Source organism: Brienomyrus brachyistius, unplaced genomic scaffold (genome assembly GCF_023856365.1).
Source record: "Brienomyrus brachyistius isolate T26 unplaced genomic scaffold, BBRACH_0.4 scaffold153, whole genome shotgun sequence".
Taxonomy (NCBI): domain Eukaryota; kingdom Metazoa; phylum Chordata; class Actinopteri; order Osteoglossiformes; family Mormyridae; genus Brienomyrus; species Brienomyrus brachyistius.
In genome coordinates, this window is record NW_026042428.1 from 122253 (window position 1) to 134299 (window position 12047).

Below are 12047 nucleotides of genomic sequence, written 5' to 3' on the forward strand. Positions count from 1 at the left end.
AGGTTTCGGGGTGGGGGGGCCTCCCTCGGGGGATTGCCCACTTAAAAGTGTCTGGGACCCACACCCCAGCGTGTGCTGGCATGCACCCTTCCGTCTGGCAGCGGCTTTTTTGGACCGGTCCCCCCCAGCGGAATTTGGCGCGGCCCGGTCCGGCTGCCGTGTCCGCAGTTCATTAGCGGCGTGTAAAAGTCCGGTAGCTCGGCGTGTTAATCCAGTCGCAGCCTCGACCTTTTCATCCCGGCGTCTAATGACAAGACAAATGGCTCCTATATTTAGCGCGCAGCTTTGACGTGTCGTGAAAACAATCGCTATATATAACTGTGACAGCAGAAGATGAGGTGCTGCCCTCTCTTACTGTCGGATCCTCCCTGTCCGTCTGTCCGGACACCCTACCTGATTGAGACCTGTCTAAGTAAGACTAGCCCAGGTAAATGGGTGCTAGTGCTGACAGTTCATATTTCTTGGCTATGAGCCTTTGCTGGGTCATTCTCTGGTTCATTCAGAGGCTGTATGCTGGTTTTATCTACCCTTCCATCCCTCTTTTACGCCATCTTCCCCTTATCCAGTTCTCATGGTCGCGCTGAGTCTGGAGCCTATCCCGGAAGGTGGCCGAGGTCTGGATGATCATTAATACGTGACACAGATTCACTTTCCTGTTTTGTAAAGAAGGTTTAGTTTTAGCCAGTTAAAAACGAAGCCAGCGGGAGTGAGGTGACATGCATCACCAAGAGGAGGCCCCTGGAAGAGGACAGGCATGGGCCTCGCCCTCATTATCAGGAAGGTTACCAAACAGTGAACGGGGCCCCCCAGCCCAATTGGGGCCCCCCAGCCCTCGGGAAATGGGGCTTCTGCTTCCAAGCGCGTATTCATTAACGGTGTAAACACCGCAAAGTGGATTAAGACAAAACTCCACCGGCTAATTCCTCCTACCTCGGTTTTGCCGGAAAGTTCTATTTGACTGTCTGTGGCACGCGACCAGCCACAGGGAAGGACCGTGAAAGCGCATGTTCTAGCTAAGGAGAGCGACCGTGCAGCCGTCTTCCGGAAAGCCGGCGAGAAAATGCATTTTAGGAGAAATCGTTTCTGCCGTAATCCTCCTCACAGCGACGCGTGGGTACATGCCGTTTAATTCTGTCTTTACCCTGGAGGAGAACTTTGTTTGCTTATTCCGGATTTAACAGGCAAATTATGGGCTGCCTGACAGAAATGTGGCGGCACAGAGAAGCATCCAGAACTACCTCGCTGATGGTGCCGATCGGGGCTCTGATAAGGTGCTCGAGATGCGACCAGTGAGAAAAGGAGAGGAAGGACAGATTGCAGATCTAATTATCCCTCTGAGTCATCATCTTAAGTGCGAGACTCCACAAAAGAGAGCGAGTGCCTCGAGTGTCCACACAGCCATTGCTGGCTCCATCTATTTCATCATTTGCATTTTTTTCCATTTTATCTATCAGATGCTTTTCTCCAAAGCGACGTATAGCTGAGGGGTTAAGGGTCGTGCTCAGGGACTACACATCCCCCCATTTTTTTCCTCAAATGTTAGTTGTCGGGGGGCATGGTGGTGCAGTGATTAACACTGTTGCACTGTTTCACACCTCTGGTACCCAGGTTCGAGTCTGGGTTACACGTGTGTGGAGTTTGCATGTTCTCCCCTTGTTGTCGTGGGGTTTCCTCCGGGTACTCCGGTTTCCCCCCACAGTCCAAAAACATGCTGAGGCTAATTGGAGTTGCTAAATTGCCCGTAGGTGTGCATGTGAGAGTGAATGGTGTGTGAGTGTGCCCTGTGATGGGCTGGCCCCCCATCCTGGGTTGTTCCCTGCCTCATGCCCATTGCTTTGGGGATAGGCTCCGGACTCCCCACAACCCAGCAGGATAAGCAGTTTGGAAAATAGACGGATGTTAGTTGTCTTTCAAATTCAACTTATTAATTTGCGCCGGTCAGTTAGCATCGGCTGTAAGTCAGTGCATGCCTTTAACAAGTGCTGGACAGGTGCATTTGACAGAACTTAAAAGAAAATGAAGAATTACTTAATTTAGCAGCAGAGTTTTAAACTTATTAAAACAAGCTAGGTTCAGTTCAGTCGGATTTAGTTGAACTGTGGCGTCTGACGGCTGAATGGCCAGCGAAGGCAGTGACCGCATCCATAACTCAGCTCTGTGGTACATTGTCGAGGGGCGTAGCATGTAAAAACATGTTACGGGGGGGCGTGTGGCACAGTAAAGTAGGATGCTGTGCCTGCGATTGGAATGTTGCAGCCTTATAGGTGGCCTCCAATCAGCATGTACCTTACAGGTGCCTCCAATCAGCATCTGCCTTACAGGTGGCCTCCAATCAGCATCTGCCTTACAGGTGCCTCCAATCAGCATCTGCCTTACAGGTGGCCTCCAATCAGCATCTACCTTACAGGTGCCTCCAATCAGCATCTGCCTATCAGGTGCCTCCAATCAGCATCTGCCTTTCAGGTGGCCTCCAATCAGCATCTGCGTTGGATGCAGAGCTCAAAAGAAAAAAAAGGGGTAAAATTTCAGAAGGGGGGGGACAAACTCCCCTCGAGGATGAAAAAAGTTAAACAAGAAGCGCTGCCACATCGCAGATAAATAGCGTGATGAAGAGCGGCCGTCCCCCCCGGTTAATTAAATGGCAAGCACACTTATTAAAACAAGCGTCTGCAGCCATCCTGCCAGACGAATGGGGTGCAACAAGTGCCGAGGAGCCCATTAAATCTCTGCCTTAGAAGTGGACGGCGTCCAAACACACAATCAAAGGATTCGGCCGGGATTCTCTCGGATTAGAAGCACGGCAAGAAAAATGAGGAGATGACAGGACACCGTAGCGAAAGGATAAATTAGCGAGTGCATAACACGGAGGGAAAAAAAGGAGGGAAAGAGAGAGAACGGGAGAGAGAGATGGAACGAGGGGAAGATGGATCGTCTCCCAGGACCAAATGGAAAACAGCATGTGTAGACTTCACTGAAAGCTTCCCCCCCGCCCAAAATGTAAATAAAGAGAGAATGGGGTACAGTACAGGAACACAGCACCTGCCCTTTTCAAAAGGTCAGGCTGCATTAAATGTTCCTCCTTGACTTCTGTATCTACTAAAGTCCTTCTTTATTTGGGGGTGGCGTGGGGGCGGGGGGGTGTATATCTCAGTGGCTCCACCTAGCTGGCAAACCCCCTCAGTCATGTAACGTAGCTCGTCAGGTTACTATAGTCCTGCAACAAATGCGCAGCGACGTTTAACAGGGGCTGGAGGGGAGAGGCAGGAACGAGGGTGCAGCCGCAGTCGGTGCCGCGATTTCGGCCCAATCGCGATTTAGGGCGGTTTGTGATCTTTGCTCGGAATAATCACCCATTCCCAGGGACTTAACTCACAGCTAATCATCCCTCTACATGCAGCAAGGCTGTAATTAATTGAATTAATTAAATTCCAGTAATTATTCATGAATTCCTGGGAATTATTAATAAATTTCCAATGAATTATTCACAAATCATAAAAAGTAAGTGCCTTGTTGAAGTGTAGTTCATGTAAGTATTATTTTAGGTTTTTTAATCCCTTAAACTGCGAGGATGAGCCCAATTATGAGACCTCACTATATTTACCCTTAAACTGTCATTTGTACATTTTTTTTCCAAAGAAATATGCATTTGTTGGAATTATGATGAATGTGAATAAACGTGACCAGCAGCTGGACATAAAGGCTTCTCTTCGGTGACAACACTTTACATTTTCAGGAATGTTCTCTCCCCCCAAGCCCCCACTCTGCCACCCCTCTGCACTTAAAAGATATGTCACTTTAAAACATATACAGTGAAAATATCACCGTTCTCATTTATCAGAGGGAAAAAAAGCACGAAAATCAAAATGAAAGCATTAGTGGAGGCCATTTTCGATTGATTGGAATAGTCATTAAATCGCAGGCATATATAAATGGAAGGCCTTGACGGGACTTCAGGAGGACCAGGGGCCTTCTAATGGGACACAACGCCCCTTTAATGCAACGCCCCTTTAATACAACTCCCCTTTAATGTAACGCCCCTTTAATACAACTCCCCTTTAATTCCAGTTGTGCTGTCAGGCTGACACACCAGTTGGGTGCTCCCCAGTATGCGTACTTGAGCACACGTCCATGCACACCCATCTTACGTCTTCCATCGCTGAAGACCAGTTCAGTAAAAATCACCAAATGTCGTTCTTGCTCCTGCCCCAAATATTAAGGATTCATCAGTTGCATCCTCGCCAAAGGAGACCAATCCCATCACTGTGTCCCAGGTTCGGTCTTGGGAGAGAAGTTAGCAAGACCGGTCTTGTAAAAACCATAAAAACGATCTTCATGTCCTTGCTATCGAAAAACACCCCATTTCTGTTGTCCAAAACAGCTACAAACATTCACCAGGTTTTCAGTTCCTGTCCTCTGTTAATCAAGGGGGGTGGGGTGGGGGGGGTAGAGAATACATTGTTTTAGCACACCCCCTCTTCCTATCCCCAACAGTGGAACAATGGCAATAATGTCATGTGTACTGCTTTGAGTGAAAACACAGCCCAAAACACAGCACTGTGTCTGGCTTACCAACTTCCTCATGTGAGAGCACCCCCCCCACCACCACCACCACACACGCACTGTTCACCATCACTTTCTCTGCCCCCCACCCCACTATAATGACCCCCCCCACCCCACGCAGTCGCTAGCACTGAGCCCTCGCATCAGAATCGCTGGCAGACGTGATGCCGGGTGATTAGCCGTCCTGCCGCTCCCTCCTGCTCTCCGCCCGCTCTCCGCCCGCTCTCCGCCCGCTCCCTCCTGCTCTCCGCCCGCTCTCCGCCCGCTCTCCGCCCGCTCCCTCCTGCTCTCCGCCCGCTCTCCGCCCGCTCCCTCCCGCTCTCCGCCCGCTCTCCGCCCGCTCCCTCCCGCTCTCCGCCCGCTCTCCGCCCGCTCCCTCCTGCTCTCCGCCCGCTCTCCGCCTGCTCTCCGCCCGCTCTCCGCCCGCTCTCCGCCCGCTCCCTCCTGCTCTCCACCCGCTCTCCGCCCGCTCCCTCCTGCTCTCCGCCCGCTCTCCGCCTGCTCTCCGCCCGCTCTCCGCCCGCTCTCCGCCCGCTCCCTCCTGCTCTCCGCCCGCTCTCCGCCCGCTCTCCGCCCGCTCCCTCCTGCTCTCCGCCCGCTCTCCGCCCGCTCTCCGCCCGCTCGCCTCCGCCACACACAAATCCCATGCTTCACTCGCTCATTTTCCTCCCCATGAATTAATATCACTACTTGCCATATGACATCAACTTCATTAATGACTTCACTAGTCCTATAAAATTAATGTCAGCAGCAGTGTCCTCTATTAAGAAATTAAATATTTAGACCACAGGGAAAAGCCATTTTAATCTTTTTCCTGGTCAGGAACAGGGATGTTGGAGCCTCCTCCCTCGCTTATTTGGTAATCAGGATGGATTAGGTAACTGCTGATCGTTACCCGAACCCCCACAGTACATGGAAATGTACTCTTAATGTATAGATTGCCAGCCGTTTAATTTAATTAAGTTATAATACTGAAACATCACGACTTCTGCAAGTAGTTCTGTTAATTCCGGACCTGGGGTTGGGGGGTTGCATGTACTTTATTTAACAAAACTTCATAAAAGGTCACAGTTTTAAAGTATATAAGAAGTAGCTCAGTGTCAGACAATGAGTTTCAAACCCAATGCAACAGCTAAGGAAGATCGAATACGGAATAGGGCCAATGATCTAGCAGGCATCACGGGAAAATGCAGAGTCACTGAAGCAGCTGCGGGTGTAATATGGGCAGTGAGGGCAGTGCCCAGCCACGCAGCTTCACGCAGCTTCACGCAGCTTCACACAGCTTCACGCAGCTTCACGCAGCTGACCAACCACTCGGCGTTTTCTGCTGGCCAGAAGTGAAACATTCTGTTGGCTCTCAGCCTCCACCCATGAGCCTGTGTGGCACCACCCGTCAGAGGAGACCAGACTGGGGGGGGGGACAGGCTTAGGGTCAGGGTGACCATTTTAGGGTTATGGGTTAGGATAAGCCTGCTGGTGCCTGGGTGATGCTTACAGAGCAGATAGTTGTACCAGCCTAAAACTTTCTCCCCACATAAAGGTGGGTTCTCGCCCAGGCCCTGGCTAAGGCCCCCGAAAGCAGCAGCCCATACTGTCCTCATGGGGATGGCACTCTCCATTAGCGCGTTAGTGCCAGCGGTTCGTACTTCCTGTGCCGCATCCCTGACTGGGATGCACGTGTACGTCTGGGGACCGTTCCAATCTTACGACACCCTCAGTTTATTTATGCCCTCTGGATTCACTTCAGTGGTAAAAAGTCCGCAGCCAGGGGGTAAATGTAGCCAATGATATGTTGTGAATGGGTGAGTGACAGGGGAGGGGACATTTTGGGGACCAATCATATTTCCTGTCCCTGTGGCCCCGCCCCTGTACAGGCATCTGGCTTCAGGTCACTGATGCAGATTCCCTGCCTATCTGGGTTACCTTTCCCTCTCTCTCCCTCTCTCTCTCTCTCTCTCTCTCTCTCTCTCTCTCTCTCTCTCTCTGTCCAGAACTATTTAGAGACCCGAAAGTCTGTCCTGTTTCCTTGCATTCCTGCACACTTATTGAAATTTCGCTAATGGACACTATCGCTCTTGGGGGGGGGGGGGGGGGGGGGCGGAGCCGAGGACTTCCTGCCCAGCATGTCACTCCAATCAGAGCCCCCCCCCCCAGCTCAATTTGGGATAGAGAGAGCATGTAAGCTGTGTCAGCGTGCCTGTCACTGCAGAAGGTTGTCACATGCAACCCCCCCCCCCACCTCCACTAGCGCTCCCGAGTCCTGAATCACGTGGTATGAGCTTCCCATTCCAGTCTCTTCTGACACATGGGACTTTCCTCCCCCAAAAATCCCAATGGAAAAGGCCCCCAGCCCAACACCACCCGAGCCCCCTCCCCACGCTTAAATCCAGTTTAATCTGGATGGGGCTGCCAGTTAAGCGCTTCAAAATAAATCATGGACCCTCACAGAGTCACCCAGGTATTTATGGATTCTTTGTACATTATATATATGACATTTTCCCAGCTGCGGTGTGAACATTTCTGCCCCCTGCTGGCCGCGCTGCACAAGCGCTAACGTACCACAATGTTATGAGAGAACTGGCTTACGCACCTTAGCCCTAGAGGACCCAGGGATCCTGGAAGGCTTTGCCCCCACCTGGGAAACCTCACCTTCCTGCAGGAGAAGAGGAGGGCGGGGCCCCGCAGACTGATATGCCGATTGATTGGCGTCCGGACAGCCCCCAGATCACTATTGGCAGATGCAGGATAGGGCTGTAATGATTGGCTAATTAAGACAGAACGTCTTGGTGCACAGACAGGGGCTTTCCTGCGGTGTCCCCCATGTCCTGGCTGCTCTCGGGAGCCAACATGAGCGGCAGTTTGGGAAAAGCCTGGCCTGGCCCGGCCCTGCAACTTCAGCCACACGTCGGGGCGGGTTCCATGGAGAACCGGGTTCCATGGAGAACCGGGTACAGCTATGCCATCTGGGTTCTCTGTCCGTTCCTGTGACCGAAGCAGAGACTCTCGGATGTGAAAGATACCTATCGGCACACGTACGGAATGATCAATCATATCTTTTATTTTGATTTTTAGCGATGAGCTGTGTTTCGTTCCGACGACGGCCGCCTATGAAATGGTCCAGTTCTTTCCCTTCTGCAGATTTCCTGGGAGTTTGCATGCTAATTAAGCACAAGTTCATTTGTATATTCACTTCCTTTGTTATTAAAGATAATTATGTTTTTATTCTTTAAACAAGGCAAACGAACTTCACCGGAGCACATTCATTAAGAGCGGTACGCGGGCACCGACTCAGACCTCGGAAAATAAAACTAAACAAAACAAAGCTCTCTCATGAATTATTTATCTCTAATTAATTATTTAGGGGGTCAATTTCTCAGCACCTGTAGCTCTCTAACCAAGTTATTAGTCGAGGTTCTCGACCGACTAATCATGCTGTCTGGTTGGTCCGAGGCCAGCCGTACCATCGCTGAAGTATCAAACAGCATGTCTGTTACAAAAGATGCTTAATTAAGGAACCGTCGTTAACAGTGGCAACAACACAAATGGTTTCGGCAACATCACAGAGGTCAGAGGCCATGGGTACAGCTGTCGGTTTTCCACTAGGGGCCTCCAAGTGACGACCCATCTCTTGGACTCTTAGGGGCATTGCGAGGTTCTGAAGACGTGTTTTTTTTGCCGGCGGGTTCCGGTTCCGGCGGCCGCCTGGATCCACGGCTCGGCGGGGGACGCCGCTGTGATGCTACGGGAGGGCGCCGCTTAATAGTGCCTGTCATGAAATATTCTAATCTTCAGCCATTACAGGACTGGCGTGAGTGAAGAGAGCGCGTTCAGGATATAAATGAATCCTGTAATATGGATATAAAATATATAAAATATAAAATGCAAAGATACAGTCGGCTCAGATAAGGTCACGCCTAATTGGATGCTCCCCCCTCTCTCTCTCTCTCACTCTCATTCACTCCAGCTGCACCCTGTAACAGCTGCCTCTTTCAGGATATTGCATTACAAGCTGACTCCTGCTCTCTGGAACTGAAGCGTACCTTTTAAAAGACAAGGGTGCCTTGATAGGTCAGGATTTATGGTTATAAATAGTTCCTACAAACTGCTAATCTACCTCCCGGCCTCTTAAGTGCTCTTGCCTTTAAGAATTGCATTATTGCGCGACACTTTCTCATCAAGAAGTCAAACAAAGAGGCAAGAGATTTATCTAAAAGCTCACTTCGGGATGGGGGGGGGGAAAGTTGGGGGAGGGGCTTTCATTACTATTCACTCCCCGAAAGACGTGAAGTGTGCGAGTTGTGGAGTGTCTCCTGGGGGGGGAGGCGGGGGGGTTAAAAGATGAGACACGTGCGGAGATGGGGGCATCTGGGGGCCGGAGGAAGAAGCAACCCCCCTTCCTAAAAACCAGTATGAATAACTGACCAAATATGGTCAGCAGCCCCATTCTAGGGGTCTGTGGGGGGGGGGGGGATTTGGTTAACCAGGACCTTTTCTCATTACTTTACATTACAAACCCCACCCATGCAGAAAGAGATGGGGCTGCATTACAATACTAATAATCAGGTTTCCACAAGCTCCCTTGGCGTGTTATACATGGCCACAGTGTTGGAGTGCTGGTGTTACAGATCGATGGCGAGCGTGTGTCTGTTCTGCGTGGCCGGGGACGTACCCCGGTAACAGAGACATTCTCCGGCAGGTACCCTAATCTGGGGGTGTCGTGTTTTCCAAAATGACATGCAGAGAGCAAACACATGAAACTTTACAAGCTTGTTTATCACTCCGTGAAACAAGTGCTGAGATGGGAAGCAGCAGAAATGCTTCACGGATCGTCTCTGATAAGCGTTCAAACGCGGCCGCCTCTGCTGGCCGAAGGCAGCAGAAACCTCGTGGGTTTGCGAGGGCGGTCCTGCCTTTGCTCACCATGTCAATCCCGAACTTCGTAAAGTGCTTTACTGGAAAAGAAATCAACCGTCCGTCAGATTCATGAAAATTCCTGTACCTCTGCCAATAGCTTTATGCTAATACTCTGATCTGTGCTCTTGGTGAGAGCTGCAGTACAGGGCTAGAGGGCCAGGTCAGCCGGCATACAGGGCGTCTGAAGCAGATGGGGTTAAGGGTCTTGCTCAAGGCCCAAGCAACAACATGATTATTCTTCCAGTCATGGGATTCAAACTCACAACCTTCCAGCAATGGGATTCAAACTCACATCCTTCCAGCAATGGGATTCAAACCTACATCCTTCCGTGCACAGATCCATAACTCACCGAGATACATACCACCCCACCAATCAGAGTTAGCAAACATGATCTTGTGGAACAGCTGATTGTATCATGGAGTTTTACTCATTTTAGGAGTAACTGTTAATAAATTAAACCATGCAGTTTTCAGGTAGAGGGATCTTCCACACAAATCTGTGCTCTCAGTCCTCAGCTCTGTGACTGGGCAGCACCGTCGTCATATTCAAAGCCAGTTTGCAATCAGTAACAATTGTGTTTCCTAGCAAGAATGAAGATTTTTACCTTGAAGATTAAAGAAATTAATTTCCTTTTGCAATCTTGAAAATCTTCCCATGCGCAGATACAAATGCCATCACGCTGATAACGTGCATCTTAATTATTACTGATCTGTCCACTTTGCAAATTAAAATCCGTTTTGTAAACCAAAGCACCCCTGACCGCTCACCAACTGAGACCATGCCACACACTTTAAATGCTGATTCTTCTTCTGAAAAGTGGCCCGGTCTGACCTTTTCCCTGACAGAATGTTCTAGAAGCTACTCTGCCTTCTCCACCCTGGAAGGAGCGTGTGTCTGTGTGTCACATGACGGGTGGCATGTCACAGGCGCCCCTGAAGTCCACACGTGTGTGAAAAGACCCCAGTCAGTATCGTAATGATCAGCACAGAGGAATGTGGGCCTTTTACATGAAGCTGCCTTTCTGTTGAGCCCAGGAGAGCAAACTGGTCTATAGCCGTAACCAAAAGGGAAGAGGTGCCATTAAAACAGTCTAGGGCGGAATATCTATACCATTAAAACAGTCTAGGCCACAATATCTATACCATTAAAACAGTCTAGGCCGGAATATCTATACCATTAAAACAGTCTAGGCCGGAATATCTATACCATTAAAACAACCTAGGCCAGAATATCTATACCATTAAAACAGTCTAGGCCGGAATATCTATACCATTAAAACAGTCTAGGCCAGAATATCTATACCATTAAAACAATCTAGGCCAGAATATCTATACCATTAAAACAATCTGGGTCAGAATATCTATACCATTAAAACAGTCTAGGCCGGAATATCTATACCGGCGCTGTGGGCATAGAGATTCACCATCCTGTACCCGGATCTTACAACTTAAGCGGCGCACGGCGGCTCTCTGGCACCCCCCTGCCTCTGCGCAGCCCGATAATTGGTTCGAACTGCGGTGAGAGCCTTTAACCTACAGCGCCGAGAGTGACAAATGGATCCTTAATTGAATGGAGTATTTCTGAAGCGGTGGCCCAATGTGACAGACAGCTGAAAAATGGATCAGGAAGCTGTGAGCGTGGCGAGGAAGGCGCTATGGCGGAGAAAAGGGGGATCCTGCCACCGCTCTGCCCGGCGCGCCTCGCAAGAGCAGGAGGAAGGAGGCGGTGCAATGCACATGTGTGTTAGGGACACGCCTCACTGTACATGATGTGCTCAGGTGCCTAGAAATAGGCACGTCGTAGGCTGGGAATCCCAGGATGGCACATGAACTGAGGACTGGCACTTGAGACGCTCCGTATTTTCAAAGTGCGGGCTGCGCTACATAGCCGACCCACAGAGCTCATGCTAGGCAGCTGAATTAATCCGTTTATCCGGCTGGAGCGGGAATCAGGGTTCTCAGGGGTACAAAAGTAAGACCCCACCCGTGACCGGCAACCTTCGGGAGACAAATTCCGGCCATTAGCTGCTCTGCTATGCTATCCGATAAGACCGATAGCTTATTATGTCATTAAATCCCCTCCTCCCCCCAAATAACCTCCAGTCCCACCCAGTCCCACTTCTCTGTGGTTCCATTGACACCAGATTGAAGGTTCCAGAGTAGTTCTCCTGAAGCTAGGGGTCTGGATCCACACGTCCAGGTTTGGTGCATTTCCTGTTCCTGTAACACTACAGCCCATCCGCAATTACCCCTGAACGCTGTGTGAAATATCACAGCAATTAAAATAAACCAAGCCAGCCACCATCCGCTGCTCTGCCAGTCCACGGCGCAAAGTGGAGATTAGCCTTTTTTTCCAGTCAAGGGTAGGAAGTTTTGAGAGAATGACTGATTTAATCTTAGATGATTAAAAAAATATCTGATCCATCACTTAGCGATTCGTCGGGGATGGGGTTTTGATGGGGGTGCATGTCGATGGCGGTGTGTTCCTCCAGCGAAAGATAGGTGTTTATCTTGATTAGCCTTCTGCTGCCGTGCCAGTTTTAATCAGGGTAATCCAATTAAACTTGTTTCCC